Raw genomic sequence first — 8,063 nt, 5'->3', positions numbered from 1 at the left:
TAGAGGAAGGCCATTCTTTTCCATTGTGTGGACACTCTGAGTTCATATCGTAGGGCATGTCTAGATCCTGACCCAAGCCAGAGCAAGGACTCTCAGACCTGGTCATGTGGCAACACACAGAAGACTGACCCTGACAGCATGCCCAAAGGCAGGTTAGAATCTTTGGGCACGGGACCCAGAAATTGTGCCTTTTATAAGCTCCTCGAGGTGATGTGGTTCCAAGATTTGGAAACTGACTGGTTAATTTTATTTATGCTCCAGGACCTCCCAGCCTGGGTTCCCAACATGGCCTCTGTTATTCAACAAGTATTTACTGTGCAAATACCTATTACGTGCTGGGCCCCGTGGGACACAGGCAAAGTCCCTACCTTCATGGAGCTCACCTTCCTGAATGGGAGACAGACAATGTGCTGCTAAATACATGTGTGTATGATTTCAGGTAGTGGTATATGCTTTGAAGCAAAGGAAAATGGGGTAATAGAGGGTGGGGAGGAGCCAATTTCAGTGGGCTGAGAGGGAAGTCTTCTCTAAGCATTGCCACTTGAGCAGGTCTGAATGATGTGAAGGGATGAGCAGTGTGGATAGTTCTAGTGTTAGTTAGATAGTATTGTAATTATAACTAAAGAATGTTAGTTACAGGCTAGCTGATATAACAAATAGACCCACAACATCAAATGGTTTAAAGAACAAGAAATTTCTTTACTTCTCACATAACTCCTCACATAACCCTTCAAGGCTGGTGGGATGGCTCTCCTCTATTCAGTCATTCAGGAATCCAGGCTGGTGGCTGCTCTATTGTCTTCAAGTTTTGACTTTGAAGGTCTTCCTGGCATCACCATCCCAGTTGGCTGGAAGGTCACAGGGCTTGGAAGAGCATCTTGGGAGATGTCTATGGGCCATTCAGAATGGGACAGATGTCACTTATGCTCATGTCCCACTGGAGCGAGTCAGGTCACATGGTCACACCAAGTGCAAGGGAGCCTGGTAAATGTAGTCTAGTTGTGTGTCCAGGAACAAGGGGTGATGGATATTGATGGACTGCTAGTGGTCTCTGTCAGAGCGTGTGCAAAGGCTCAGATCCGGGAGAGTTTGGTGTATTCGAGGAACAGTGAGGAAGCCAGTGTGGCTGGGGTAGAGTGAGACTGGAGTAGACGGGGTAGAGAGAAAGATGGAGAGGCAGGCAAGGCCCACTGCCAAGGTGTTCTCCCTCTCCCACTCACTTTACTAAGGTTTTGTAATTACAGTCTTTTTGAGCATAGCATTCTTCCAATGTACACAAAAGTAAAGTGGCTAGCATAATGAACTCCCAGGTACACCTCAGCTTATCAGTGTTTGGCCAAATGTATTATAATTTAAAAACAATATACAAGTTTCTCAGGTAGCAAGAAGAGGGGTAAGTCTCTCACAGTTTCCTACATACCTCATGCAATCTCTCAGGGAAACTCGTTACAAATTCTGGAAAGCATTTTGGACCTTTAGAAGAAAAAAAAAGTACCATAACAATTCTATCATTATTGTTACCTTTATCAGAATTTCTAATTTTTTATCATATGAATCAGAACATTTTAGAAATGAGATTAGCTATCTTTTGCTGTGCAGCAAATTACTCTAAAGCTAAGTGGCTTAAACCAACCATAAACATTTATTATCTCTCATAGTTTCTGTGGGTCAACAATACAGGAGCGGCTGAGCTGGGTGCTTCTGACGTAGAGTCTGTTGACGTAGAGTCAACATTAGGATGTTGAGCAAGCCTGCAGTCACCTGGAGAATCTGCTTCCAACGTGCTTCACTCATGTAGTTCACATGTTGCTCCTGGCTGTTGGCGGTAGATGTCGGTTTTCCACGTGAGCCTTTCCACAGGGCTGCTTGAGCACCCCCACAAAATGGCAGCTGGCTTCTTTCAGGGCGAGTGATCCAAGGGGCCAAGGAAGAAACCACAATGCCTCTTATAACCCATCTTTGGAAGTCTTGGTATGAGCATCGTCTCCACAGAGTGCTATCATCACACACACCACCCTGGTCCAGTGAGGGAGGGGGCCTCACAAGGGTGTCAAGAGTACAGACAGAGATCACTGTGGCCCATTTTGGAGGCTGCTGACTTCAGAGGCCTAAGCTAAGTTTGTTACAATAATATGTTTTAAGACACAGCCCATCCAATGAGCTCCAGAAGGACCGCTTTTGGAACAAATAGGAATAAGCAGGAAGATTTCTGATGATTTCTGATGACTGGTTTAATAGAATTGGGGGATTTGTAGTGATGAGGGAACTTCGAAGTAATTTATTTCTATGAGCAAATTGTCTTCAGAGAGACAAAATGATTTGTTTTAGGCTACAGGGTGAGTTTGTGATTGAATGAAGATGGAAGATCCACTCTCCTGACACGTGGGGCTGCAGTGCTTGGCACAGGGAAAGAACCCTGGATTTGGAGTCCATTTGGCCCAGGGTTTCTGGAAGGGTGACCCATCCCCAGTCTTTGCCCACTTAGCTTGATCATTGTCTAGAAACAAGTGTTATCTTTTGGGGACAATGTTTATGTACAGTGTTAAATACTCTCAATAAAACTCAACATGTTCTTTAAGACATTGTATTAGTGGTGCTTTGTAGTCTTACTCATTTAGTTATTTTGCTCTAGTAAGTAGCACTGGGGGATTTAAAGCCATATGACTCTATTTAGTTTGGCTTCATGGAACTCTCAGCCATGCTGTGCATGAAGCAGCAAACTAGGGCACCCATAGATCTGCAGACTTGTATTTCTATTAGTTAAGCATTTTTGTTTGTTCATTTGTTTTTAGCTGCATGCAACAGAAACTGCTTGAATTTAAGCAAAGAAAAAAATGTTATTTGCTAGAGGGACATAGGCCACCTCACAAATCAAAGGAAGGCTTGAACAACCAAGATTTGAAACGAAACGGGTCTGCCGCTGATGACTCAGCCGCAGAAGTTCCCAGATCCTCGCCCCAGTGGGCTTCCATTGACATAATCCAGTCCCAGAGGTTTCTAGCCCGTGTGTATTGATATAGATGTTGAATTCCTGGGAAGCAGAGGGTCTCTGACCCACTTTGGGTCATGCATCCTCCTGCGGTCAGTCAGCTGTGGCCCGTGGCAGGATCATGTAGCAGAGACATGGCCTTTGGGGCCCACTCCGAAATGTCTGGCTGTGTCTACCACGGAAGGGGTTGTTCCAGAGGGCTGCCCATGAGGTGGCTATGGTACTCTAGAATTCCACCGTATCATCAAGGCTTAACCTGGATAGTGTTCAAAGTCATTCCTACCACTTTACAACACAGGAAACCAGCATCCTTAACACCACCATTAGCTCACTTGTTTTCACTTATTTTAAGCTCAGAGCTTTGGGAATCAGGCCAATACCCTTTCCTTCTTGGGATTTAGCTTCTCATCTGTATAGTCAGAGGACTGTCTCTTCAAGTTCTGAAATAACCTGCTCTCTGCAGCAGCTCAAAGGCCCCCTTCTCCTGCCCTGCTGTTGAAGATTTCCTGGCTGGGCTCATGCTGTGTACGTAGATACATGCAAATGTATGTGTGATAATATGGTCTCCAAGAGGGTAACATCCACACTCTGTATGCTGGCAATTTCTGAATTGCAATGGCAAATATTCTTTTAATGAGAGGACCAGCTCTAGGCTGAACTGTTGTGATGAGGGGGAATCATCTGAATGGACTGTTAAATTTTCCAAGCAGGAAATTGAAGGGCTGGTGTATCTCTTTTCATGATATATAATTGTTGGTGTTATTTGGGCTAGAACTGAAATTAGAGGCTCTTCCAGGGTTTGACTGATAGGAGTTACTGCAGTAAGTGGAGGATGGGGTGGGGGAGGTGGGTCTGGGGTACAGAGGGCGTGGCTGAATGAGAGTAAGACTTCAGGAAGTCTCAGAGTCTCCTTAAGGATCTATAGGTTCATGGACTTAGGCAAATGAAATGGGTGAGAGGCTTGTAGAAACCTTCCAGTCACCAACAGCTGGGAAGACACAAATCTTATGGCTCGTCGATGGTTGTGGGGACTGATGATGAAAATGAGGGTGAGGAATGTGTCAATGGAAAAGATCCATCCCACGCCAGGAAAAACCTATCACCAGACTCTCAAACATGCCCCAACTTGATCCCCACCCACAATTTGAAGTCCAACTCAAAGATGCGTCTGAACCATTCCAACCTTTCCTTGGGATCCTAAATAAAAATCTTAGAGTTAGACAGTGACCACCAGACTATTCCTCAGAGATGACACAACTCGATCCGAACACTTTTTTCCCAAGTTCTCCCCAACTCCCAAAGTCATGACTTTGGCAGGTCCACACACATAGGCAACCTTCCTCTGTGGTCACTAGGTTTTCATTTTGTTGGCTGCCTCAGAGACGAGCATCCCACCCTCATGCACCCAGCCACATTCAGGGCTCATCATTTCTATCGTGAAAGAGAATTTTCCCCAGAAACCCCCAAACAGACCTTTCCTTTTGTCTGGTTGGTCAGAAGAACTGGGTCAACTGTCTAAAACAAATTACTGTTAAAAAGCACTCAGTTGCCAGTCCCAGCTCAGACTAATCCTGCTTCATCCCCTGGGGTTGGGGGCAGACAGCCCTTTCCTGAGCCAATGGCTGCCCACCAGGTGTGCGCACAGTGATATGGTGGGTAGATGCGTGCAAGGCGGGACAGTGGAGTGGGGAGGACCGCTGGCTGACATGACCGTGATGGCACCTAGCTTGGCCATCTCATCTGTCCTTAGGCTCTTGAGTGGCCTGCTTATGTTTGCAAATAAACAGGTCATGTAGGGGTTTTAAAAACATTTATTTGTGTGTGTGTGTGTGTGTGTGTGTGTGTGTGTGTGTGTAGCAGACGTGTGCACATGGGACATAAAGAGAGTTATGACCCAAGGCCTTATAATGTTCCTTCCTTAATTAGACTTGCGGAAATGCACCATTTTTGCTTTAAAAGAAGTGTAATGAAGATGGATTATAGTTCAGGGTCTGATTGGAAAAAGCCAGGAACTAAGATTAATTAGCAGCAGCATGTGGTTTATTTTCAAGGTTGTTTTTACTCAGCTTTCAGAAATCCTGACATAATATCTTCAAACTCTCATTGAACTTTCCATGTGCAAGGGGGTGGGGATTTTGTGTTCTTGTCTGATGGGGAGAGGTAGTTTCCCTCTGTCACTGCTATGATGGGATGTCTGAATGGCCATCCCAAGCTGACCTGACCCCTCCTCCTCACGCCTCATATGGCTTCAGTATGAATGGTTTTCCAGCTGACATTTATCAGGACGCATGTGGATGTTGGATTTGAGGGTGACTTTGAATTGTGCAAGCTGTTTAAAGCCTCCAAATTCCTCATCATCCCTTCCTTTTATTTTTGCTTAAAATTTCCAAGGATTTTCCAGAACAGAGAGAACTTTAGCCCAAACATTCCAGTTCCTGTGCCCTTTGGAGGGTTTAAGCACATTATGGATAATTCCTTGGTTCACATGCAGAGACTGCCCCATCTAGCCTTTCACACTTTATTTTCTTCTGTGACACCTTTGCCTTCTCCTGAAAGGCCACCTCTTCCTTCTACTGGAGGACTTGCTGTCACCACCCTGGGAAACCCATTAGCGACTTCCCACTGCTCTTGGGATAAAAGCTAATCTTTTCACCATAGCCCACAGCTCCTGCCTGCTCTTCCCCTGGCTTTCTCCCTTCTTCCCTGTGCCCCAGGCACACTAGCTTTCTTTGGGTTCCTTAAATAAGTGAATGTTTTTTTCCTGCTTCAGAACCTTTACCCATCTTGTTCCTTGTGCCTGGAACACACTCTCCACCTGGTTGCTGGCTACTTCCTTTTCACATACCAGGTGTCAGTTGAAATGCGATCTTGAAATGGCCTTTCTTGACTCTTTCAAATGGCGTTCCTTCTTTAAGTGCTTACCACACCATCCTGTTTGGATCTTTGTAGCAGTCAAGGCAATTGGCCATTCTTTCGCCTAGTTGTGGGATATGCTTGTTTGGTCTGTGTCCTCTGCTAGACTGGGGGCAGGATCTTGCCGGCATGCTCGCCATGTTATCCCCAGAGCGTGAGGGGGAGGGGCCAGTTTAGCTTGGGATGGTCATCCAGACATCCCATCATAGCAGTGACAGGGGATGGTTGCCCAGAGGGTATTACAAGAGGGAAACTACCTCTCCCCATCAGACAAGAACACATCCCCAGGGCAGAGCTGCATGCGCTCAATGAGTGAAATCCTGCTGCTTAGGCAGCTTTCCTGGGGCGCCCATCGGGGGCTGCTCCTCTTGCAGGAATGGCCCCTGCCCTGGACTGGTCCCTGAAGTCCTTGGAGGCAGTGACTCTGAGGTCCTTGGCTGCAGGTTTGACATGTCTTTATGCCCCATAAAGGCCCCTGCCTCTCCTGACCCCTTATAGATACTTACTGGTTGATTAATTAAAAGAACTCTGTTTACAAACAAGAATCTTCAGCTTCTTCCCCACTGGCCACTATGAACTAAGTAAAAAGGTAGCTGTTAGGCACATGTATCAGTTAGGATGCATCTGGGGAGATGGGGAGGAGGACGAGAAGAGGAAGGACAAGGAGATGATGTCGGTGATTGTGAGGCTGTGGGTGATGGTAAATACAACGATGTTTTGGTGATGCTGGTGATGCAGACGGTGAGAAAGGATGAAAGCTGACAATTACTGAATGTTCACCACGTGCCAGGCACTGTGCCAAGTATCTCATACCCACTCCCTGAGGAAACCAAGCGCACAGACAGTAAGGCAGTAATGGCATTACATAGGCGGTACATGTTAAGCCAGGACGCATGCCCAAGTCTCCCAGCTCAGCAGCCCACACTCTTCACTCCAAATGGGCATCACAGTTATGTGCAAAGAGTCTGGCCTGGGAGTTTAAGAGAGTTGTCTCACCCGTCTCCATATATTGGGATGAATCACCCACGGAGATTTTTAAAAATACTGAGGCCTGAGCCCCACCCTTAGAGATTCATAACTGGTATGGAGCTTGGGTACCAGGATGTTTTATTCATGTGGTTTTGGAAACCACAAGGCCAGATGATCACTAAGGTTTACCCAGCACTGATATTTTAGGCATCTCTGACCATTATCTCTTCTGTCCTTTGCAGGGAAGGTTAGCCTGATGTCTCATCAGGAAGTGAGTGGAGCTGGAAAGGTTCAGTGCAAGAGGCCTGGGGCAAGCAAGGCTGTGAAGCAGGAAGGCTGGGGCCAAAAAGGCCTGCTGAGAACACGGGACTTGTGCCCTGAGGACTGTACCATTTCCCTCAATGATGTGGCCATCTCTGCTGACTGGGGAGCACCTTAGAGATCAAAATAATATCCCTTCCCTATAAAGCAAAGACAGTGTACTGTCTTGGGAATGAATTAGAAAGTATAGCATGATTCTATTCTGAAACAAGACATGCGCTTAAAGCTCATTTTATTCAAGCTTCTTATTTTATAGTGAGGAAACCAAGACCCAGAGGACAGTGGTGTGTCCAAGGTCACGTGGCCAACTTATTCATCATCCATGGAAGGACCTACACGCTGCCATCGATAGTGAGAACCTACTAGGCTTCTTGCTATGAAAGCTTGGCAAGAATACAAATCAATATACTTACGGTCATTTTTGTTCATCTCTTTGAAAGATGCCATGTGGCAGTAAAGTCCACTGTCAATATTTTTATGAACTCTGTGGAAAATATGATGTTAAAGGCTTTTGGTAACCACTTCATTAAGCTTGGCTTTTTCTAGGCCACCACAAAAGGTAAATAAAACTCTAATGAGTAATATGCCTAGACTGAGATCCTGTAAATTACACAGAGAGTCAGTGCCTCAAAATACCCTCATTCTCCCACCCCAAGCCCCAGGGGAGTCTAGGAAAGGTGATCCTGGCCCTGTACCCTGCACCAAGACCTTCAGACAAAGACTTATTAATCCACAAATTAGATATTAACTAAATAAAGCCAGAATTTCCATAGACTGAAAAGAATTGCATAGCATCAGTGATCCTGTAAAGTTAGCACTCTGCCAGTTGGCCTCCCATCAAAGCAGAATTCCCTAATAACCAGTACACAGA

General features: G+C 45.8%; 1 long non-coding RNA gene across 1 annotated transcript; it reads right to left on the bottom strand.

Moving 5' to 3' along the window:
- Positions 1-720: 720 nt before the first annotated feature.
- Positions 721-7,678, bottom strand: LOC140846784 (uncharacterized). The gene is made up of 3 exons (XR_012126189.1): positions 7,606-7,678; positions 1,421-1,473; positions 721-889 (listed from the first exon to the last, which is right to left on the bottom strand). It is a non-coding gene; the product is annotated as an uncharacterized lncRNA (long non-coding RNA).
- Positions 7,679-8,063: the final 385 nt, after the last annotated feature.

This window comes from Manis javanica, chromosome 16 (genome assembly GCF_040802235.1).
Source record: "Manis javanica isolate MJ-LG chromosome 16, MJ_LKY, whole genome shotgun sequence".
NCBI classification, from domain to species: Eukaryota; Metazoa; Chordata; class Mammalia; order Pholidota; family Manidae; genus Manis; species Manis javanica.
Note: the sequence above shows the minus strand (reverse complement) of the source record. Positions and strands in the feature narration are given on the sequence as shown.